Genomic DNA, 24716 nt, shown 5'->3' on the forward strand with positions numbered 1-24716 from the left:
TCTGGTCCAGGTTTATGCATGTGAAGAAAAATGCAGGCAAGACAGTTTCTGCTCCTTACAGGGCCGTTCTGGGTAGATTTGGAGGGTGGCAAATGTCCTAGGAAGGAACATAATCCCTTATGTGATGCTTTATGGAGTTATTAGAACCAACCCTCCCTCTCCTTCTTTTTGTATGGATGTAAAGACGTCATTATATAGTGTTGTAAACTTCTTTTTATGAGACTATTCTTGATGCTCAGGTTCAAAGAATGATACAGTTTTATCTTAGAATTGCTCTATTATTTATGGTCAGAGGTTCATATAAGGATGTCTGTTGGATTATGTTTTAGTCAGGGTTGTATAGACCATAGCTGCAGTAACATATTTCTCCCAAAGTTGATTGGCTTCACTTGATGACCCTGGAGACTGAATGGCTGGTGTAGAGCAGGGGGTGGGGGTGGGGTAGGGCGTTGCTTCTGTTCCCCATAGTTGCTTTGATACAGTTGGTTGAGGATCCACTGTCTGGAGCAATGTCACAGCAGAGCTGTGCTGTGCCGTCTCCTTTAGCCTTCGAGTTGTGAATGATGCCTATCATGTTAGCCCTCATTCTATTGATCAGAACTAGGTCCATAGTCCCACCTAACCGTGGAAAGGAGGCGGTTCCCCAGGTCAGTCAGTGAGAATTACCTCCTGTCACGGCTAACACAGTGCCCTGCTAGTGAGGAGCTCCTGAGTGACTACTGCTCAGTGCTGGGCTAAGACCTGGGTGAGAAGATTGAAGCTTGCGTTCCTCCACAATCAAGTGGCTCTCGTCCCCCTCACACCAGACCGTCCCACACTTTTTAGCACCTAGAAAATGAGATGTTGACTGAATGAGGGCTTTTTAAAAATTATTATTATTATTCATAGTCTTGACAGTCTGCCTACATTGCCACCTGGGTGGACCCAATACTAGCTATGACAAATTTGTGTATTTTACTAACATAGTCCCTGCAATTTTTCAGGAATAGTCTTTTACACCTTCTCACAGGAGACTTCCGCCTTGTTTGTATTGGCTCTATTTAGAATTAGAGAACCCAGGCCCAAATTCTAGTTCTTTACTTTTCCTGTGTGGTAGGTAGGTTGTTTTTATTTATCTACTTCTTTAGTTTTTAAACAAACAAACAAACAAACAAACAAAACAACAAAACAGGGTCTCATTATGTAGACCTGGCTGTCCTCGAGCTTGCTTTGTAAACCAGGTTGACTTCAAACTCAGAAATCTGCTTGCCTCTGCCTCCCAATTGCTCATGTTAAAGTAGTGTGCACCACACCCGGCACTTGCCGTGATTTTGAATTGGCTCCTTCTTACTCTTAAGTTTCAGTGTTTCCGTTTATAGAGCAGAGTAGGGTGGATATAGGCATGCAAATGCCACCTTCTCTGGCTTTTCACAAGTTTTAATCAGTTTTAGTCTTCTAAGGGTATGATGACAAATTCTTACAACTGGGTGGCTTAAATACTTTTGTGGAAAGCAGAAGTCTAAAATCAAGGTGTTTGCAGGGTTGGCTTTCCCGGAGAGACCCCAGGCTTTCTCCTGTCTTCCTTTCTTCTCCCAATCCCCCCACCCCCACCCCAATCCTGGCTCCTGTGTTGATATCCTACTTTCCAGGACATTCTGCAGTGTGTGTGTGTGTGTGTGTGTGTGTGTGTGTCTAGATTTCCTTCTCTCTATGAGGATAATAGTTATTAGATAGGAACTACTCCATTGCATTATGACCTCTTCTTTGTTTGTTTGTTTGTTTTGTTTTGGTTTTGTTTTTGTTTTTCGAGACAGGGTTTCTCTGTATAGCCCTGGCTGTCACTTTGTAGTCACTTTGTAGACCAGGCTGGCCTCGAACTCAGAAATCCGCCTGCCTCTGCCTCCCAAGTGCTGGGATTAAAGGCGTGCGCCACCACCACCCGGCTTTAGCTATAATAAGGTCAGAGTTGACGGTATTGGAGCTTAGGTCAGGAATCTATCTTCTTGGGGAACTACATCCTACTTACTTCAATAGCGTAGCAAAACACCAACAGAGTGTTCCCATTACAGTATGTCCTTAGTAAGTGAGAGTCGTGTCTTCCCCCAACACCCCTTCTTGAGGAAGAGCACTTGGGAAAGCCCTCACAGAACTTTTGAACTAAAGTTTGCTGTCCTTTCAAGCCTTTGAGGTTACTGTGTTGATCAAAGGAGAGCGATTTCTGTTGTCCCCTGGTGATACACAGCTCTTAGCTGGGGTTGCACACTCTTCCTGGGTATATATGAGAACTGTCATGCATCTATATTATGGAATATGCCCAGCATTTGGATTTCAAGTGACTATAGCCCAGTGCTGTCATGGTTTCCTTCGGGCACTTTTGTCTTGCTTAACGATGCAAAACAGAAAACGCACACAAATGGTTCCTCAAAATGAGGCCTATCGTTATTGCTTCTTTTACCTCCAGGGCCTCATAGTGCAAAAGCTTATTCACTGCAAAACAATGAAGCCTCTAAATCTCCCGCCTTCATATTTTCCATTCCATATTACAGTCGAACATGGTGAAATTAATTGTGGCCAAGGCAGAGACGACAGGAAAAACCTATAATGGTTTATCATATTCTGTAGGCTTTGTGAGGACTGTAAATTTAAGGCATATAGGAATTGTATTTATTCTTCAGGTTCTGCAAATCTGTTATGTTCCCTTTCCCCCATGGAGGTGTGGGGGGAAGGTTCTTCTGGATAAGAGGGAAGGGGGTCAATTTGCGTTGACAAAGAAGAGAGCAGTCAGAGAGATGTTCCCAGTGTTGCAGACCCCTGCAGAGCCCTCCCTCCCAAGCTTCTTCAGTTTCATGACTGTTAATAGCTGAATTATTGATGCTGGTTAGCTGGTGGTGAGAGCTGCTTCTTAGACAGCCTCTACCCTTACATCAGCTCTTTGATAGCAGCGATTGTCGGAATCACATTCCATAGGGAGAAGTTATAAATTGAATAGGTGTGTGTGTGTGTTGCACACGTGCTCACAGCAGGAAGACCTCTGACCATATGCCTGTGTGTGTGTGTGAGTACCCTTTGTCTGAACCTTGTGGTATAAAAATTTACATCCTTTGATGGGAGCAGGGTCATTGCCATTACCCTAGTACCTTGAGGGTCCACAACTCTTCCTGACATGGAACTGCTCTGGTGTCAGTTCATTTGGACAGTGAAGATGCCAGAGGCCGAAATTCCCCATTCTTAGACATCTGGAGAAGCTGTTTTAGCTACTGTAATCCCCAGGGCTGTGTGAGTATGGACAGGGCCTTGAGTCATGGTCTTTTGTCATTGCTGCCTGCTTGTTTACTTTTGAGACAGGGTCTTACTATGTAACTTTGCTGACCTGGAACTCAGTATGTAGACCAGGCATCTTGAATATACATAAGTGCAGTTGCCTCTACCTCCCATGGGCTGGTATTACAGGCGTGTGCCATGAGCCTGTGCCAAGAGCCAGGCATGAGTTCAGGGTCTTTGTTCTGTTCAGAAAGCAGAAATCCACCAACAGAATTAACACACACACACACACACACACACACACACACCACACACACACAATGGCATAGTGAGTCCTTGGGATGCTGTAGCTCACAGGCTTCAGACATTTTGACAGTGCCCCATAGGTACACATTTATACATTCACACAAAAACTCTTACGTGAATGGTTCATCGCAGCAGCTTTCATACTTGCTCCAAAGTGAAAGTGCCCACTGCTGTAAGAATGGACAAATACAGTGAGGTACCTCCATACGGTGGAATGTTACTCGGCCAGAGAATGAAGCAAAGTACCGAAACCTATTGAAGACGGGCGTACTTTGACCATTGGTAAAGGAAAGAAGTCAGTTACAAAAGACCATGATTTTCTATGATACTGTTGTGGGGATATCGAGAATCGGAAAACCCATTGAGACAGAAAGCAAGAGGAGGTTGCCTGGAGGACTTGGGGGTGTGGCCAACCTGGTGTAAGGCTTCCTTCTGGGCTTTTGGAACGCTATGAAGAAGGCTGCAGGATGGTTGTATGAATGGCCTGCCTTACATTGTGCAGTTGAATTTTATGTATGTATGAATTTTATCTCAGTAAATCTGTTTAAAAGTCACATTTAAATTGCAGATTAGAATATTATATAAAAACTGAATTAAAAGATACTCTTTCTGTTCCTAATATATTTAGATTTATTCTAATATGTTCCCCTCCATGTCTTTAAATGTTGCTGAATGTGACCCATCATGCTGAATCCAGAATCCATATTTTTATAAATTTTTCTCCTTTTTACAGATGAGAACTTGAGTCCCAGAGTGTCAGGATGGCAAGTCTTACTCAATTGATTAGTGGTTGAGTTGAGACTGCAGATGGTGCTTCCCAAGTCTCATTTCTCTGTGCTCCCAGAAGTTTGGGGGTTCTGCAGTTTGGGACAGTTTTGGAATTAGTAAAGGTCCTGGCAGTGAGGGCGGGGGAGATGGCTTGTCAGTAAGGACCTGAGTTCCATATTTCAGGGTCCACATAAAAAACCTAGAGTGGTAGCAAGCATGACCTTGGTACGGGAGACGGGGAGGCCGGCAGGTTGTAAGAAGTGCATTGGACTCCTTGGCAAGGTCAAGGCCACCAAGACATTTGTATAAATGGTGGAGGCACCTAGGTGATGACACCCCAGGCTTCCCTCTGGCCCCCTTCCAAACATGAATGTATGCCCTGTCCTACATAAACACACAGGAAGAGCAAAGGTGCTACTACTGACTAGCCTCCTTGCAAACCCCCTCCTCCAGGGGCCTGGGTGGGTAGGGAGTTCCAGGCATGTAAGGACAGGCTCCCCTTGGCATGGAGCACTGTGTTCCGTTTAGCACAGCAGGTCTGTCGCCTTACTTACAGAGGATATGCATTTGTTTATATTTTAGGCAAAGATACTATTTTCTCAGCATTTTATAGAAATGACATTCAGCATGCCTAAATGGCTGCTATTTAGATGACAGGTGTCTAGCTCGCTCTTCCACTGAAAGTAAAATTTGGAATAGGAGGCGATAAAAAACTAGGGAGTGTGTATGTGGAAATGAGGGAGAAGAGACTCACTGGTGTATGCCCGAAGCTCCATTTGGTATCTGTTAATTGTGGATAGAGATACAAAGAAAAGAACATTTTAGCATTACTACAGACTTGGGGGTGCAGTGGGGGCTGCTTTTGAGGGGCAGAGAAAGTGAGATCCATAAACAGTTCTGGGTTATCCAGATGTTTGTGTGGTGTGACTAGGATGAGAATTTGCCTCTAGAAGTTAGGAGCTGCTTCAGAACCGCTCCCATTTCTAGGTTCTGAGAGGCCATTGCATGGCCAAGTGGATTTGTTTGTTTCTCCCAGTGTCTTTTTTTTTCCCCAATATCAACTTGACACAAGGTGGGGTCAGCTGAGAAGAAAACCGTAATTGAGAAGACACAGCCATAAGACTGGCCTGTAAGCTAACTTGTGGGACACATCCTTACTTGATGATTGGTGTGGACCACATGGTCCCGTCCATTGTGGGTAGTTCCCTCCGTGGATGGATCTCCCAAGGGGTATAAGAAAGCAAACTGAGCAAGCCAGGGGGAGCAAGTCAGTAAGCAACGCTCCTCCATGACCTCTGCTTGAGCTCCAGGCTCCTGCTTGAGTTCCTGCCCTGATTTCCCGTGGGTGATGGATTGTGATGTGGAAGTGTAAGATGAAGTTAGCGAAGCAATAGGAAGCTGACACACCTAGCATTTGGGGAAAACTCCTGCTTTGTTAGCTTTGTGAATAACTATTTGTCTCTAGCAGGGACATTTCTTGTGCTAAGAGACACCCACAGTGGATTCAGTGTTTTGGTTTTTGACTCCATTATGAATGTAGCATTAGTAATAGACCCAAGTCAGAGAGGCCAACACCTTTGCTAAGTTAGAGTTTTGAGCTGAGGCTTTTTAGTGGGGGAGGACTAGCCTTCTTCTGCAGGTCTGGCCTGCAGCAAGGTCTCCTTCAGAACTAAAAGGAAAAGCCCACATTGCCTGATTCTGCTGACAGTTGGTCTGCACAGTTTCTGTTGGGCAATGATCTCTTCCTCTGATGAAAGATAGTTGTCTAATTGAAAGGGCTTGGGACAGGCATGCACAGAAGGAATAAATACAAAGATTTAATGACTAAAACAATATCGGTTTGATTAAAAGAGGCAGGCTCAACCAAATTGTGCCATCCTTTGAACTCCCAGTATGTCAGCACAGCCCCTAACCCACTGTTGACCTCTGAGACAAGTCTTTGGTCATCCACGTGCTCCCTATTTACCCGTGGGAGCACCTATATGTGCTTCATCATCTGTCAAATGACAACAGCCATGTGCTCACCCTGTGCAGAGATGGACAGCTGAAAACAAGGTAGTGAATACAGACAGAGCAATTGATCAGTATCATATGCTCAAAAACAAAACAGACCAAAACAAAACAAAAAACAAAACAGCTGTTATTTTTTTACAATTAGGTGGTAGAAACTCCCATTTTCTGGATCAGAAATCTTAAGCTTATGCCACTAGCCAGAGGGTTGCGGCAGTAGCATGGACTATGCTGAGGGCTACCTGGGCATCCATTTGAGATCCTAAGGTCTTTTCTTGAGAAAGTTGGCTACTCTTGGTTACTGGGTCCCGGATCAGTGTTTGCCTGTGTCTGCATATTGTATTCCCAAGTTCTCGTCCTTTACCTTCCACGCCCCTCACCTAGAATAACTGAGGCCAAAGAGACGTTCTCTGTGTGTTCTGCCTGTCCAAATCGCTGTTACTACTTTCTGTATGTGCTTGCCGTTTATTCTCAGTGTCAGCGAATGTAATCTCTCATACCAGATGAAGGCTTCCTCCTCCCATTCTGATGCTTGGGAACAATCATGGCACACCAAATACCCCTGAGCACAGACTATGTGGCTCAGCACCAGATAGACGCTGTAAGGCCTTTTGCCTTGTCTCCTTTTAGACATTGAGAATTCCCTTTTTATCAGGATTGTATGTATACCTGAGTGTGACGACTCGGGAGCCTAGTTAGTGGTCAGACTCCTGTAAAACAACAACAAGCCAACCAGCAGTAACAACAACAACAAGCTGCCGCCACCACCACCACCACCACCACCACCAACAAGCAAACCACCAGCAGCAGTAACAACAACAACAATAACACCAAGCCGAGCAGCAATCCCAGAATGAGCCTCTGAGGGCCATCAGCCTTGGTCTGGACCTTTTGGGCTCCAGAGAGGCCAGAGCTGGGTCTGAAGGGCTCTGTGGTTTGTAAGTGAGCTGATAGCTAATGGGCTTTGGTCTGGTGGCTGTAGGAGTCTTTGGACGCTATGTAGCACTAGTCATAGAAATTTAAAGGAAAGTCATTACTAGAGCAGTTATTGCTTTTGTTCAGAATGGCTCATCCCAGTCAGGCCCTATTAAATACAGCAATTTAACTGACACTTAGTGTCTTTAGGGGGATGAATTATCCTTTGGCCTGGTCACCTCCACTTTGAAATTTGATCATTGGTACATCGTGGGGAGAGCTGCTCCGGCTGATGCGTTTGCTCGGGTGAGCCCACTATAGTCCTTCATTCACTACACGTTTAATGGGAACCACCTCTACACGCTACACTGAGTGGTGCTCTCATTTCTGATGAAAATGAAGCCAGCCTGGACCCGGCACCGAGGGAGCTCATTGATTTCATTCAGTCAGAAAGTATTGATTGGCACCTACTGTGTGTAAAACCTGGGCGTGGTATTGCCCAAGAGCACAATGGCAGGCTATTGATAGTCTCCTTGCAGTCTCTGTGAGATAGAGACGTGAGGTGAGTTGCCTGGGTCCAGCCTGGAACCGAGTACATTTCCTAAGGAGCCCTGGGAAGGCAGGTCCACAGGAGGGTGGTTGGATTCAGGGGCAGGACAGGACACTTTGTTGTGGAGGTGACTTAGTGAACCGCGTAGGATGTCATCTGTTGTGATGATAGGTGAATGAGGACAGGGGCTGGCACAAGGGATGGCTCAGAGCCCTGTAAAACAGGCCCAGTGTGAGTGACTGTGCTCCCCTGCAGCTGTTAGCACTAGGTCGGTCAGGCCCAAGGGAGAGTTGGCTTTTGAAGTGCTGGAACTAGTTTGCCCGGTACTTGAGGACTGAGTGTTCTAGCTGGTCCCTCCCCATGTGGAAACAGGCTACGAAAGCAGATTAGAGTGGAAAGGAGCTTGGAGCAAGACGGGAGGCGTTAGTCTTCCTCAGACCTGAACACCAGTGGGTAGAAGTTCAAATTCTCCACATGTAAATATCTGTGATTTGGCTAACTCTCAAGTGAGGATGACGACATTCCGAAGGCTGCTGGGGAAGAAGTCTCTCAGCAGTGAGCTCCACACGGGCGGGCCTGGGCAGTTCTTTCAGCAAATGCTTTGTTAATTTAGTAATGGGGAATGATTTCTTCTGAACTCTTTACCTGTGCTAGGTTACTGTATGCCAGTTCTGTGATAGCTGTCACCTTCATTAAAATTCTAAATGAATAGCATTTATTTACACCCTCATTTGTTCAGAAAATAGACTTAGATGGAAAGAAAACAAAAATCAGTAGTAATTGCAGCAGTCAATTAAAGTTTGACAGGCTGCACTTTTGTCATGTTTGATAGAGGTATGAATGTGTGTGTAGTTTTTAACATCCATTTTCCAGTTTACTAGAGCAAGCACTTTTCTATGTTTTATGAAAACATTTCTAACTGGGGATGTGGCTCAGTAGTAGGGTCCTTCTGTAGTTGGCACAGAGCTCTAAATTGCATCTCCAGTCATTTTATTTGTTTGTTTGTTTGTTTTCAAGACAGGGTTTCTCTGTACAGCCCTAGCTGTCCTGGAACTCACTTTGTAGACCAGGCTGGCCTCGAACTCAGAAATCCACCTGCCTCTGCCTCCCGAGTGCTGGGATTAAAGGCGTGCCCCACTATGCCCGGCTCAGTCATTTTTAAGACGCGTGCGCGCACACACACACACACACACTCACACACATGAGAGAGAGAGAGAGAGAGAGAGAGAGAGAGAGAGAGAGAGAGAGAGAGAGAGAGAGAGAGAGAGAATTTCCCTAGTCTTCTTAGCCAATGTAATTCTCAGGTTTCTTTTCTACAGTCTCTATTGTGAAGATAATTGGTTTTCCAGTTGTCTTCCAACCAGGAGCTCTGTTCTGATACTGGTTCAGTTTTGTGCGCTGCACAGTTCAGTGAGTCTCTTGAGTGGGCCTCCCCTTCCTTCTGTGGGGGTACTTTGCCAATTCATCCAAATCTACTTTAATGGCCATTTTGAATTCAGTCCAGCCAACATTCTAGAATTTATTTACTCACTCTCCAAAACTGGGCTTTTATGTCCAAGTTTTAGTTTTTGTGAGTGGTGTCGTGGTAGCACATTTGTAGCTCAAGTTGGTGGATACCTTAGGCGTTTCTTCAGATTCAAAGAGATTGCAGAAGCTACATCCATTTCTGCCCCAAGGACCATGTGGCTCTGAACATACACACACTCAGCACCCAGTCCTGTAGAGCACTGTGTCTGCCATTTCTTCCAGTGCATCTGTGTGGTCCCTTCAGTGTCTGATGGGGAGTCGGTACTCCACGATTCTGTGGCTGCTGGTGCTGCCCCTCTGCAGGGGAGCGTAGGAGATCTTTTACAAGTCCCTGTGGTCCACATTATCTCCACTGGGTGTTTTTTTCTGTCGCTCTAGGGTCTCATTGGATCTTTATCAGCCTCTCTTGTGGCTCACACTGGAGAGGAGCCCATTGGCGTCTTTCCTGCTTTAGGACAGCACAGATAATGTATTAAAAGGTCAGAAATTCAGATGAATAGGCCCCAGAGAGATAGCTCCATTGTTAAAGTGCTTGCCCTGTAAGCATACGAACTAGAGTTTGATTTCAAGAATCCATGGTTTTTGTTTGTTTGTTTGTTTTGTTTTGTTTTTTAAAGCCAGGCATGGCGACTCCTAGTGCTGGGATATACAGACAGACAGATCCTTAGGACTCACTGGCTAGGTGCCTAGCTTAGTGAGTGAGCCACAGATCAACAAGGCAGATGACACTTTTTTCAAGGCACAACCCTAGAGATTGTCCTTTTAATTCCACATGCACAAGCATCTGTATCATGTACACACACACGCAGCATGCACACACACACACACACACACACACACACACACACACACAAATAAGAAAGAAAGAAGAATGAGAGATCTTTTCATCCTGGCTTGCTCAGGCCTGGCCAGGGCCCCCGAGAGCTCACTTAACCCACTGTTCCCAACTTTCTAGTAGATAAGAACTAGGGACCACCTAAATTGTAAGGTGGCACTTGTGTCACGGTTGATAGGCACGCCACAAATTTATTAAGATGACCTGCCTTACAACAGTGCCAACTTCATTTATTAGTTTTCTGCTGCAGAGCAACCCTGTTGGGTGACCATCACTTTTTGTTAGGTAAAGCCATACCCAGTTCCAATTACGACAGAGAATGTCTAATTTCCTGAAGTCAGGATTGAGGTCATAACCTAGAGTGCTCAGGAATTCCAAGTGTAACTAATCTATCAACTTATGATTACAGAGAGGAAATACCCTATCAATATCCCATGTGCTGAGAGGGTCACCTGCTGAGGGTGACCGGTCATTCTGAATAGCCATGCCCCATCTGAGTGGACTGGGCTGGTGTGTGTAGTGTCTCCTAGGTGTGAGTCCCATTCTGGAACTGGTCAGCTTCCCTTCTGAGACCCTGTTTCTGTTGAAATGTGAAGCACTTGCAGGCTGCTGTGGCAATAGGGGTTGGCTTTTGCTCCTTCCATGTCACCTGTGCTTCCTCCTGAAGTCCAAACTCCTTCATGGTGTGTGTGTGTGTGTGTGTGTGTGTATCTTCCAAAAGGGGGGTAGGATGGAGAGAGAGAGAGAGAGAGAGAGAGAGAGAGAGAGAGAGAGGACAGAAGAGGGGAAAGTGAAGGGTCAGGGGGAGAGAAAAGGGGAAGGAAGAGAGGGAGGGAGAGGATAGAGTAAGAAGGGGAGAGATGGGAGGGGTGGAAAAGAGAGGAAAAAAGGAGAGGGATGAGGAAGGAGGAGGAGGAGAGAGAGCATGAACATTCGAATGCATTGGTCATATTTTATAGAATCTTGCCACATTCTGCTTCTTGGAGAAAATGGCTTATCTTCCGTGTCACTGTCCCTATTTTATGGGGCCATGCTCCTGAGATGGATCATCCTCTAGCTTCCCTTTGGCTATAGAGAGTACGACCCCTGGCTGTGGTCCCATTACTTTACAGCTATTGATAGAGATAATTCTAACAAAGTCGAAAGGGAAATGGAAACGCAGTTTAAACACCCCCCGTGTCCACTCTAGTCGTGACCCAGTAATGGCCTCTCTCTCCCCATCCTGCTACAAATAGGAGGCAGGGATCTGGTAATTCACCCCCTTGGTAATTCGCATCTAACCCCAGCAGATGGTTTTGTTTAATCCTTTTATTTCCCCCTAAATCATATAACGGGAACTCACAGATTAGGGAGAAGAGCTGAGAGTTTTGTGTGTAACTGGGATCTGGTTGGAGGAACTTGACTTTCTCACTATGGTTTTCCCACCAGAGGTGTAAGATGCCTTCAGAGTTGTTCTGCATGTTAGGTGGGCATCCTCGGGAACAGTCCTCAGCTGTGTGCCCACAACAGAAATGGTGAGCTGCTGAATGCACTTGACCTGGTGTTTCTGCCCCTCCTACCTGTGGGGCCCTCTGGAGCCAGCTGCCCCACTGGGCACTGAAGCTGCTTGCTACACCGAACCTGGCTTAAATGGTTCTCTGATTATGTGATCGTAGGTGAGGTATTTAGCTTTTATTTCCTCCTGGGTGACCTCAGCACTGTTTCCTTCCTCACTCATAGGGTGGAATCATGTGACGATATTGGTGAAGACTCCTGTGTGCTTAGCCTAGCACCCAGCATATGGACAGTGCTAGGTTGTTGGGTTAAATCTCCCCTGATCCCATCCATCTTGTTCTCACTTCTGGCTGTATGTGCTTTGCCACAGATGGGAACACCCCATTCTTGTGTAGGAAGCAAATCTTTCAGCTTAGCAGGAAAGAAACATCTGATGTTTCTGCCACCCCTAGTTGAATGCTGTGCCCGTCCCACAATAGGGCTTGATTTGGGTCATTCTATCTTCAACCACACACAATGGGCTCCTCTGACTCTTCCAATCCTCGGGGAGAAAGTTAACAATTCTAATTCCAAGAGCTCTGGGAAGACCCACCCACTCAGCAGGCATTATTTATTTATGCTTTAATCTTTGTAGATTACTCCAAGTTGCTTGATGCTCTCCAGAAAGCCCCTGAGTAAATGGAAGTTGTGCATACACCCAAAGTAATTAATGCACTTTCTACTAGTGCGGGAACATGTAATTTGCAGGAATGTGTGTCAAGACCCACCCTGCTAAATTTATACCCTGTAATTTGCAACGTTCGCTGGCACGGAATCTGTAGAGCCGTGAGCAGTGAGAGGAGCTTACCTGCTTCGCAATTATATCTGCTGGCTGGTGTTGCAGGGTTGGGTAACTGGGAGAGAGGAGATTTCAATCACTTAAGTAAATGAGAAGTGGCTCCCTGGGGCCCATCTGAGATGGCCCTCTGGTCGGAAGGCTGGTTAATCATGTTTCCTCTGTGCAGAGTTGAGAGCTGATGAGGACGGAGGAAGGAAAGACTAGAAGGCACGGGTCCTGAGGCTTTCCTGGGTGTAAAGGGACCTTTGGCTTGAGAGAGGGTTTGTACATTGTCTCTCCCTCAGAGAGCCTCCAGGAAAGAAACACATGGGGCTAATCGAACAGAAGTGGTTTAATGGAATATTTTATGAGCTGCATCTGCCCTCATCGCTGGCTTTGGGGAGAGTCCTGTTAGTTTTTAAGACTGGAAGTCACATCTGTAGACCAGTGAGTTCTGTGATGTCCTTGTAAACTTTCTTGCTTGGCGAGTCCTGTGGAAGAATCATTGCCGGCTGAAGTTCAGCCTTCTGGTTCCGCCTAGTGCTGGGAGGGAGATGGGAGCCAGGGCATGGCAGTTCCTACCTGAACGCCCGGTGTTCTGGAGATTGAGGCAAGAGGGTCTCAAGTTCCAGGCTACACAGGGCTACATAGCAAGACCTTGTTTCAAAACAAAAACTGAAACAAAATAAAACAAAACATAAGCAGGGGTGGGCTGGTTAGGGTTCCCCAATACAAGAATCCAGTGGAAGATGATTTGAGGTTTAGTTAGCCCCAGCGCTGAAGGTTCTGTTTCTTCTTGTGACCTTAGGTACTTTACCGAACCTTGTGTCTTTCCCTCATGTGTGGAATGGAAGCAATAGTATCTCTGATTGGACTGGTTATGAAAATGAGGTGTTCATAACGGTGCCTGGCACCCAGAGGACACACAGTAAACAGTCCATTTTCAGGAATGCCATTTACGTTTGGAGAAAGCACCATATTCATTAATTACAAACATCCCTCAGCTACCCAAACCAGAAGTGGAATGGGTAAACAAGCCAGGAATCCTGTACTCTTTGAAAATCCATTTGAGGCTGGAAAATGTGGATTCGATTCACACCAGGCTGTGGATGGAAGGGGCCTGTAAAAGTCCCCACCATCCTTACCTCAGGACTTTCCTAAGATGCTAGGGGCCTTCTCTAGGGTTGGAAAATAGAGGGAAGGCTATGGAATCTGGGTCAGGAGAGCCTTTCTCCCGGGAGATGATCCGTAAATGTTCCTGTTACACGAATGTGGCTTTTCAGCTTTGTGTCCGAGTCCATGGATAGCTGAGCTTGGGGAGGAAGGGTCTTTTCTCTGTGCATGTGTGTCTGCATCTCCCACTACTAAATATTTATGGGCTGGTGATGGCACCTGGGAAAGACCTGTGTTTAACTGACTGAATATTAAGAAGCATGTTTAAGAGAAGCGGTCTTTGGCTTTTTTACAGCAATGAATTCATTCCTGTTTGCTGCTCTTCTGCAGGAAGCTGTGCCGTCTGAGGGAGCGGGGCGGCTCTGTTTCCTTATGGCTTTTCCAGCTTGGACTGGGATTTCCTCTGAGGACTTATTTAGGACAACAGCAACAACAACAACAACAAAATACATGTTTATAGTGGTGTTGCCTCAGTGGAGATTAGAGCCTTCTCTTGAATTTTTTTTTTCTCTTTGAGACAGGGTTTCTCTGTGTAGCCCTGGCTGTCCTGGAACTCACTTTGTAGTCCAGGCTGGCCTCGAACTCAGAAATCCGCCTGCCTCTGCGTCTGCCTCCCAAGTGCTGGGATTAAAGGCGTGTGCTACCATGCCCCGCTTTGAAATTTTAGTTATGAAAATAATACACACTGTGTTTCTGTTTGCTTGAATTGGATGTAGTCTTAACTTTCTTTTTTCTGCAGTGGGTATATTACCCTCCAGATGCTATCCTTCCCCCCCCACCCCCGACACACACATACACACACACACACACACACACACACACACACACACACTGTGGCCAAGGCCCTGCACACAACTGGGGATCTTAGCCTGGCTTCCTTGTATGCAAAAAAAAAAAAAAAAGAGGATTTTGTCCTGTTCACATGTCCATGGGCTCCCCAGCTCTCATCCGAGGCTCCTCCCTTTTCCTTAGAGTTGCTGGAGGAGTTCATTTCTCTGAAAAATTTCCTTGTCTGCTGAGATGGACCAGGCCTTTTTGTCTCATTAAGTCAGGTGTATCTGGGCTATAGTATGGGGACACTGGTTGGGAGCCACAGACAGGGCTTTTAGATGTCTTCACTGCAAATACGCATCCTCCTGGCTGGCTGTTTGCCTGTCTGAAAAGAAGACTTAGGAAAACAGCACAAACAAAACCACTGGGGTCTGAGTTCACGTCCTCCAGACAAGCAGGAGCAAGAGCAGCATAGGGGGAAACGTGAGCATGGGGCTTGTGGGCCCGCCAGGCTAGCTGCACCGTGTGCCAAGTTCAGGGAGGAGTTCTGTCTTAAGAGTAAGATGTCGAGAGAGCAACCTAGGAAGCTGTCAGACCCTGTACTACCTCTGCCCTTCACGTGGATGTGTACTGGCAAGCACGCATACACATGGACGGGGGTGGAGGTGGGGTGGGGTAGTGGGGGGGTGGGGATGGGGTGGGGAGGAGCGACCCTGTGCCAAAGGCTTATGTTGAATGGTATTAAATGAAATTAAACTCCTTAGGCATGAACGGGCCTGTCCACTATCCCACTGTCACCCACCTATGCCTCATACATTGGGCTGGTGCAGCTGCTATGCAAACACTGCTCTATAATTGATTTTTTAAAAAGTTTGAGACGTTTAATCCATGAAGAAAATGTATACACAGGTCACTTCCCCTTATCCAAGAGTTCCACCATCATGGATTATTATGGTAGCAAAGAACACAAGGAAACATAGTATTCAAGATTATTTTCTTTGTCTTAAGACCCGACCACTTCTTTTCTAGAAATGCAGACTGCCTATCAGAATGTCCCCAGCTTTGTGTATATAGCCGCTTACTAAAACTCAGTTCTACCCTTTGCCTCTTCCTTGTTTTCTTTTGGGCTTTAAGAGTTCCAAGGCAGCTGCTCTGAAGGTGGAGTACTGTGCTCAGGGCCTTGCACCTTGCCTGCACTGAAGAGGAAAGGATGTCTTACACTATAGTGTTGGCATTCGGTTCCACGGATGCTAAAGTCTGAAGCCCGAGGTGGTCCCTTGAACCGCCAGTGGCACTTGGAATTGCTCGCCCCTTCTGCGATGCTGAAGCGAAGCAGACAGGGCAGCACTAGTCTGAGCAGAGCACAGCTAGGAGAGTGGGTCCGGTGCCAAGAATGCCATCTGCTGTCTCCCAAAGGCAAAGATTGATGACGGTTGTCTCTGCCTTCAATAAATAGAGAGACTAAATATATTCGTTTATTTTAAGTTTGAGCAGCCTTTCATAATATTTCTTGTTAGACAAGGAATTTATGTTGGGGTGATTAAAGTCTGATTCTCAGATGGATGGCTAGCATTTTTTAGTAGCTTCCCAATTCTATTTCTTCAGTGTGCTTCTGAGTTTGTCTCTCTGTGGGACAACTGAGCTAATCTACATGAGGGGTTGCCCATTTGGCATACCCCTGCTCCAGAGATGGTGCACATTTCTCACTGTGTATAAGGTAAGGTCCAAACTCCATCCTCTGACTTGCAAAAGCCTTTCCCAGGCTGCTGGCTGTCATCAGGACCATTCAGCCATTTGCTGTCATGTCTCCACTTACCTCAGTACTTTCTCTGGAATAAGAATTCAGTTTTACCCAACCTACAAAGCCAGGCAGGCTGCAAACTGTTCCATGAAGCAGTCAGTGCGAGGTCCTCTGGAGTAAATGTCTCCCTCCTTAGTGACTCCGCTATTTCTCGTGGTTCTCTCTTCTGTGTCACTTAGGCCTCCCAACGCTTATGAACGCTTGGGACTCCACTGGTCAGGTGTTTCTTGTGCTTTTTCCTGGGTTCCCTCCAGGGTAACCTTTTATGTTTCCAGAAAAATCCCTTGCAGGGGTGGGGGTTAATAAGTGAGTTCATTGAATGAATATGTATTCTAAAACACAGTGACTTAGAGGGTCACTCACAGTGGTCCACATCCGTGTGCTTTCGATAGATCCTTGAGTGTTTCACTGGCATCCTCTTTGTGTGGTATTGCAGCCACAGCCTGGCTGCCTAGCTGTGGCACAAGTACTTGGGCACTAGCCACAGTTGTTTTTAATTAGAAAGGTGTACTAGCGCCTTTTTGTTACCACTGCCCTTGAACATGGTACTTACTATTGATTTTAATTAGTCAACCTAGATTGCGTTCAGTCTTTATTCTAAAGCTGTTAGAGGCTGGCAACCCTTGGTGATAGATCTTCACTTCAGGATGTGAACCTCTGAGGATCTCGAAACTAAAAACAAAACAAAAACCAGATTAAAAAAAAAATAGGAAGAGTACAAACCCTGGTGCTTGCAGGCAAAGGATGGGGGAATTCAGGCAATGTTTACGTTCTAATTTTTCCACTGCCGTTCTGAAGTTACTTGCTAGTTTTGAAAAATTTAAAAAACCCCAGAAAATCCATTATATATAAATTATGTATAAATCATCTTACCCAAATGATTATGCCAGCTCTCATTAAAGAGAAAAATATTGTTCTTATTTATTTTCAGGGGAAATTCTGAAGAATACTATTTTCTCGGTGTTTCCCAGTTTTCTTATCTTGTCCTTACAGTAGTGAGCCTGATTCACAGTGGAAGTTTGGTGACAGCAAAGTGTTCCCTACTCCTTCCTAGGAAGCAGGCCTCACTCGTTAATGGGGACACTAGGAGATGTGCATGGCTGACTCTTCCCATGATGTTTTACAAAATCTACCCCCCCTTTTCCTTCTGCTCAGTAACCGAGGGACTGATGGTGGAGCCTGACTGCTTACCCCACAGGTAGGAGTAGTCTAGTACAGAAGGGTATTGCTGGAGAGTGTGGCCAAGGTGGGGTGGGGTGGGGCACCACGCCTTCATTGAACACAGTTAAAAGGCCTGTACTGGTACCTTCTCCCTTAAGGCTCTCCCCGTGTGCTTTGTGGACCTGAGACTTGCAGCTGGACTGTGCCCTGGGACTCTGGGACTGGAGGAGTGTGGTCTGAGGTGCCTTTTCCACCCACACCTTGCCTCCTCCCTGCGGGAGGAAGCTGAGCTTTGAGTGGCCTTTCCGTGTTTACTCACGTCGGGATTTTTACTGGGGTGGGGGAGGTGGGTGGAGATTGAGTGGCTCCGGGCTGAAGTTTGAACAGAGGTTGTTTGTTTTGTGGGAACACAGAAGCTGATCTGAAAGGGGGAAGGGTAGAGACAGAGAAAGGAAGAGATGGAGAGAGAGGGAAGGCTGTGTACCACAGTCTCCTTTATCCACAGAATTGCTTTCTGTTGCCTACAGTCAACTGAAGCCTGAGAAAGTCACCCAGAAAATTCCAGAAGCAAACAGCTCCTGAGTCTGAATGGTATGCTGTTTTTTGAGTAACGTGATGATATCCATCCTGCCTTAGTAAATATCAACAGTCTAACATATAGTAGGGGGCGAAGAACCTTCCTGGAGGCACAAGGTATTTAGGGAAGTGAGACATGTTTTGGGGGAACAGACGAATTGGTTCGAGGGGAAAATGATAGCCTGGACCCCCCGGGTGGAGTGAGCAGCAGTCTCCCTGGGTTGAGACAATACCTGGGGAAGGACTTCATAACAATTGAGAATTTTCTAGGTGATTCAGAAGGTGCTAGAAAGTCCTTCTCTACGTGTGCCCCTCTGAGGTGTGCCCAGTTGGAAATCCGATGTAGACTATTATGTCTGGTTTCACACTGTAGCAGCCAGCCTTCTGGGCTGTGTGTGTTTGTTGCACACAGAACCTCATTATGAATCCATTGCTGGCGTGGAACTTTCTATGTTAGACTAGCCTAGCTTTGATCTCTTAGAGATCTGCCCGCTTCTGTTACCCACAGGCTGGATTAAAGGCATGCACCACAGCACGTCTGGATTACGGACATGCTGCTGTGGTACTGCGGGGTTTGGTACTATCTGTAGTCACAACTCCTTTCCAGGTCTTCTGGAACACATCCCATAGGGTAGGGATAGGGGCTTCTCTGCTGAATGATGATAAATAGTGTTAGGCACCCATTCTCTCTTTAATGGTCTGTGTTACGTCGTCAAGGCAAATCAGTGATGGCCTCTGTCATGTCCAGGAGCAGCAGTGGCTGGGAGGAATGAGTGGTACCTGTAGGGTGTCACAAGGCTCTCTTGCTTGGGCAGCCTTCTTCATCTCCTCCCTCCCTCCTTTGACACAGGTGCCTCGGATCTGCAAGCCTGCCTGCCTGCCCTCTGAGCTCAGGCTCCTCCTGGAGTTGAAGCTTCTGTCCTTGAGCCTCTGGGCAGCAGTGACAGCTTGACACTGTCTTTTTGAAGGAGTTATTGTGACAAGAGAGAATGAGCAAAGCCTTATTAGACTTCTGACTGGGCCTCGGGCAGAATCAGGGATCGTTTGCCCAGTCTGTGGGTTCACTGACTATAAACCGTTCCAGTCTGCCTTTCTCTCTGTGTTGTTCTCTATAAACCTTGCTTTTTATTTTTCTTTTTGGTGTGTGTTTGCCAAAAACAACGACAACAAAAATCTTTATGTAACAGAAGGAGAACTTCCAAGTTTACCCCATGGAAAAGTTCAGTGTACCCCATATAAGATTTAGAATAGTCAAGCATCACCCTAGGGCTTGAGGCCTGAGCTCTGTTGTAACTTGAGATGGCGCTCACCTCTAAGAGTGGCATTCGCACCTGTGCCTTGGGTTGATTTGGAATGAGATGGAACACACCCACCCTCGACCTTCCTGAATGTCCTCTGTAGTTTGGTTCAGCTTGCTTCTGTGGACCTGGGGCCTTGGGCCAGGCTTGAGACGTCGGCATGCTTGGGGTTTATCAGGGTGTGGCTGATGCCATTTTGGTGTTCAGAGTCAGCCTGCTTTGAGTGTTAGGAAAAATGAGCGAATCGATTAAAAATAAATCCTGAACATGCCATTCCTCTCGACAAGCTGCCCGTTCCCACCGGATCCACACATCATGAGCTGTGGCATGTGACATGGTATGACTTAGACTGTGTGGACTGTTAGTGGCTCAAGCTGTAGATGCAAGGAAGGAGGCTGTCAACTGGGAGTGACGGAGACCTTGTCTGAGAGGCAGCTGTACCAGTCAAACAACGTGTGCCTTTATTTATTTATTTTCTCAAGTAAATATTGTTTTAGAAACTTGGCCTGCATTGGCTGTGCAGAGTGGTCAAATGCAGATCTCTGTACATTTTCAAGAAGTAAACACGCCTTGGGGCCAGGTCCAGATCAAGAACTAGAGCACGCAACACCCTAACACCTCAGGGAGCCCTACACCATGCTTACACTCACCACTGTCCCAACTTCTAACACCACAGTTAAATTTTCTCTCTGCTGCTGAATGGGCAAGAATACCTCTTTTCATTCCGTTTTTGAAGGCTCTCATTTCATCCCCATTTCCAGAAGGCCAATTGTGGGATGACCCTCCACCCACTTGGGTTTCGAGGACAACCCATCTTGGCAAGCACACACCTTAGCAGCCTTGGGCTCCAGGCTCTGGCATCCTTGCTCCAGGCGCCCTTGAATGAGCTCTTCTGTCTTCCAGCAGGAATCATGGCCTGAGGCCACCTGGAAGACCCAGTGCCCTGGAAACAGGAGTCCAGAGCAGGCTATAATTGTGGGCTTACAGGGAGTGCCAGGAAGGCTTGGAGAGACGTTCTGCATTCCCCATGCAGGACAGATTAAATTTATACGCTTTAATAAGACTCACTGTTCTGTGTTCCCATCTCACTGTCCCACCTCAGCTAAGTCTTACCTCAGGCACCAAGGGGTGAGACTCTTGTTAGGGGTGGAACTGGCAAGGGGGTGGGGCACCTGAGGCCAAGGGGGAGTTCATGAGCTCTCCCTTTCATTTCATAGCTGACTAAGAAAGAGCCATCCATAGCCTCCACCCAGTGAGTCCCTGCTGCGTTCCCTTTGTAGCTTAAGTCAATATTGGGATTGGGAATTCTATAGCTATGGCAAATACCTTTTCTTCCAACTTCCTGAGTTTCTCAGATTTTAAGAATTGTTCTTGTTTTTTTAATTTTTGTAATTTAATAAATTGGGTGACCTTTTCCTTTTGACTTTTGTTTCTTGACATCCCTGCTCCCAGCTTTGGTATGAACCGTGCTGTTTGGCCTCCTCTTGATCATCTTGGATGCTCTTCTTTGTCCTCCAGATCTATTCCCCATGTTGACATGTTAAGGATGCAGTAAAGGATCTGCGCACATCCTGAGGGCCCTCAAGGACTTCTCCACAGTCATTGTTCTAGACCTTGATGATTTAAGTGTCAGTCAAGCTACATTTGACTTAAAACACATTGTTAGAGACTACCAGACTGGGCCTGTGCTCAACGTGTTGTCTGGTAAATTGCTTTCTCCCCTCTGACCATATTATAGACATTGTCCCAAGTTGCTGTGTCCAGGCTTCCAGGTCCTTCTAAAGTCTGCTCCATGTTAGGAATGCTTTGTGATTTGACTGCTCACTACTCTTGTCTTGGTAAAGAAACAAGTTTTGATGCTGTGAGGAAGAAGGAAGTGAACACCATCTTCTGTGTGCTTCTGTCTGCCCAAATGTTTCCCTAGGGAGAGATGTCTAGGTGTGGAAGGGGAGGGAGAAAAACTGGGTGGATGCCATTGGATCCTATTCCCTTGTCTTGTGGCCCAGGCAGCTTGGCCAGTCAGTCAGCCCTATTCCCACCAGTGGTGTGCCAAAACCAGTTTCCTCACACCCATGTCAATCCCTGTTATGTAGATCATTACTTTGTTTAAAGAGTGACAGTTTTATATGGCTCTGTTTAACTGTATGTGAGACTGTGGCTCTTTGTCCTCTCCTGCCTCACCTTGCCCATGTGAGTGCGTAGTGCGTGCGTGTGCGTACACATGCAAGCAGAGGCCCAAGGTTGATGTCAGGAATTATCCTCCAGTGCTCCTCCTTCTTGTATTGAAGTTGAATCCCTCACTGAAACACAGAACTCACAGTTACAACAAGTCTTGCAAGCCAGCTTGCTCTAGAGAGTCCCCTGTCTCTGCTTTCTGAGATGGGAATTGCAGGAAGGCCACATGTTCACCTGGCGCTTTCTTAGGTTCTGGGATCCAGACTCTGTCCTCACACTTACCCGGCCAGCACACTAACACTGAGCAACCCTCCCCAGGCCTTAGCCTTTTTGTTTGCTATCCATCGTCTCCCATCAGTACCTTGGTCACTCATTCCCGTCACTCATGTTCTTCTGGTTCGTTTGCAGTTTGCTTACTGTTTTTTTTTTTTAATGCCTTTGAAAAAAAATGTTGGCATTCCTGCCTTGAAAAGTTCTATAAAAGATCAAGTTGCCCTTCTTTCTGGCACTAGTTGAAGGCTTTGGTTTTCTGCTTTGTTTTTATTTAATTAGGTGAAATTTTTCCTTTTTGGCTGCAGCGTCCTAGCTGTCTGTAAATGCATTATCAGCTTGCAGCACGGAGTGGACTGTGATGTGAGGTGGATAGTGAGCTGTGCTAGGCTGCGGCTGGAGCCCACTGGAGCTGATTACCGAGAGAGCGCAGCGAGACCCAATCCCTTAGAAACCGTGGCCCTTCACGTGGTTAGTTAGCATCAAGGCACACTGACTCCACGAGGGGTTTGGGGAGAAGTGCTCGGACGACACGTGGCTCTGCATCAGTGTGCGTCCTGATTCTCTTGGCTCTCTTCATGTCATCCTGTTCCCTTAACTCTCTTGGCAAGTTTCCTTACCACGGTCCAGGACACCGTCCATACTGGTGTCCATACTGGTAAATGGCCTAAGCTCCTTCCCAGCTAAGTGAATGCAAGGATGAACAAAACTGGGCTAGCTGGGAACCCAGTCCCAACACTGCTATAGCAGTGGATGACAAAGGCCAGCTCCTGATTTCATACTTCCTTTCTGCCAGACTGCCCTCATCACCTCCAGTAGCAAAGGCTTGCTGTTTTGCTCCCCATGAGAGTCCCAGCCCCAAATGCCACTGGGCTGCAGCTGTCACTACTCCCTAGATACAGAGAGAAACAAATACCGGCCAAGGGTAGGGTGCTGATGGTCGGGGATTTCCCATGGGGACAGGGTATTGGCCTCTCTATGGATGGGCCTGCAGACTTAGCCGAGGGACTGTCATGATCCAAGGCTCATGGAAACCCAGGGCTCACTCTCAGGGTTGTGTCATTGGTTGGACATGTGTGGGCCTGGCTTGTCTTCCCAGCACAAGGAGCTGACCTTGACTTCTGTGAGCTGGCTTTGTGAGGATGGGCGTTCACTGAAGGGTGAATTTGCTCTGGATAGCTGTGTCTGGTAATACTGACAGCCCACATCACTCTGAATGCCTTTGTGCCAGGAGCTCTGGAGACAAGCTCTCACCTGCTAACGTTGGGCCGCCTCTGATCTTTGACTTTGAGCCTTGAAGTTTGCACTTAAGCTGATCTAGAGGTGGAGCCTGTTTTGTAGAAAATCTCAGGATCCATGAACTTCTCAGGAGATAGAATAATAATATGAATTTTTTCTTAGTAAGCAAGTTCGAATCAAGCTATGACAATATTCAAGCATGAAGGACTTTTTTTTTAATTTTGAGTTCCATAAATCTTAAACTACATACAAATGTGGAACTCGGCCTAACCTTAGGGAATAATCCACAAGATGTTTGATGGCATGCTTTTTATAATATAGTACAAGGAAGCAACTGGCAGTATTTCCATCCACCCACTCTCACATTCATCCGTCCCTCTCCCCCATCCCCAACTCCTTTCAACTTTCTGTCTGAGCCCGGAGTTACATTAGGACACAGGCCTTTCTGGTGTATAGAGGCTGCTTGTGGTGCTGAGGGGGCAGCTGAACAGCAGCCGTTTATGGAGCACTATGGTATGCGAAGCCACAGACGCTTGCACATGCTGGGAGGACTGGGTGGGTATGCAAACTGGCCTGGGAGACCAGGGAGACCAGGGAGGGAGTCTTTGGAAAGGTGCGATACCTGCAACACACAAGGACGTCGTCCTGTGCTGACCCCAAAGTCTCCCAGCCTTACCCTTTAGGGGGTGGAAACTGTAGGACTGTTGCAAACATTGGATGAAGTGGTGAGGTTTGTTCTAGGGTTCAGATTAGAACAGGCTAAGACATGCTGGGGAGGTTTGCCAGTAATGAGGGAAGAATCTGTTCTAGGGTGGTGGGAGGCACGGTTAGAGAGGAAGGACGTAGAGAGACCATGTGCTGACCCGACAGCGTTGGATGGCAGGAGGAGCAAGCTTAGAGAGAACTAGGGTTCTGTTTTAGATATGGTCAACAGATGCTGCGAAGGAAATCTGTTCGGTGCCAAGATGAGACTGTGAAGCTTGGGTACTGGATGGATTTGTCGGGAGAACAGCTTAGCCAGAGATTGAGGTACCAAGTTGGGGTTTTGCCTTGGAGGTCAAACCCAGTAAGAGAACAAAGTGGCTTATTCCTGGAAGCCAAAGGAAGCAGAACCCCGAGACTGTTGAAGGGTGGGTAGAGGAAGCTGCTTCCAAGGGTGTATGAGGGTCTCGGGGGAACTGGAGGTAAACGAGGGTGGGTGGGTGGAACCGTAGAAGGAAAGACTGATCCAGGTGGCCCAGGGTAGCAGAACTTTGCTCATAGACCAGGCAGGCATGGCGGCTCACATCTGTAATCCCTGCATTCTTGCTGAGAGGCAGGAAGATTGAATTTTGAAGCCATCTTGGGCCATGTGTTGAGACTTTGCCTCAAGAGTAATAAAGTAACCGTTAGATTCGGTCACTGGGAGTCCAGTTGGGGACCCCGTGAGGATGGTTGAGGGTCAGAACCAGCTAATGCTGGGGACTGGAAAGACAGAGACAGGGATGTATGTGTATGGTGGCATTCTTTTTGGAGGTGACTCATGGTCTCAGTGTTCACCAAGCCTTTTGACTTCCTGCCAGTGCCTTCATTCTGAGCTGTCCCCATTAGCAGAGATCAATGCAGTAGCCAGAGACCAGGAGCTACACAGTGGGGCATGCTATTGAATTTATTGAAAAATCATTTCTTAATGAACAGCTCGCTTCTCCAGCTCTCTCATCTCACCTAGAACGATTCTATTGTGTTCAGTGTGGGGTGAATCCTTGTGCAGTTCAGATCACCCGTCTTCTAATTACTAATCATGTAGCTAC

General features: G+C 46.8%; 1 protein-coding gene across 2 annotated transcripts in view; it reads left to right on the plus strand.

Moving 5' to 3' along the window:
* Positions 1-24716, plus strand: part of Ldlrad3 (low density lipoprotein receptor class A domain containing 3) — a 235446-nt gene that overhangs the window by 36639 nt on the left and 174091 nt on the right. Inside the window, exon 1 of one of the 2 annotated variants that reach the window (XM_029474721.2) lies at positions 17820-17959. The exons of the other annotated variant lie outside the window; for it this stretch is intronic. The gene's annotated coding sequence lies outside the window, so the exon portion shown is untranslated. Of the gene's footprint in view, positions 1-17819; positions 17960-24716 lie in introns of those variants that run through there. 2 annotated transcript variants of the gene reach the window in all.

Source organism: Mus caroli, unplaced genomic scaffold (genome assembly GCF_978045245.1).
Source record: "Mus caroli unplaced genomic scaffold, Mus_caroli_1 scaffold_2, whole genome shotgun sequence".
Lineage (NCBI taxonomy): Eukaryota > Metazoa > Chordata > Mammalia > Rodentia > Muridae > Mus > Mus caroli.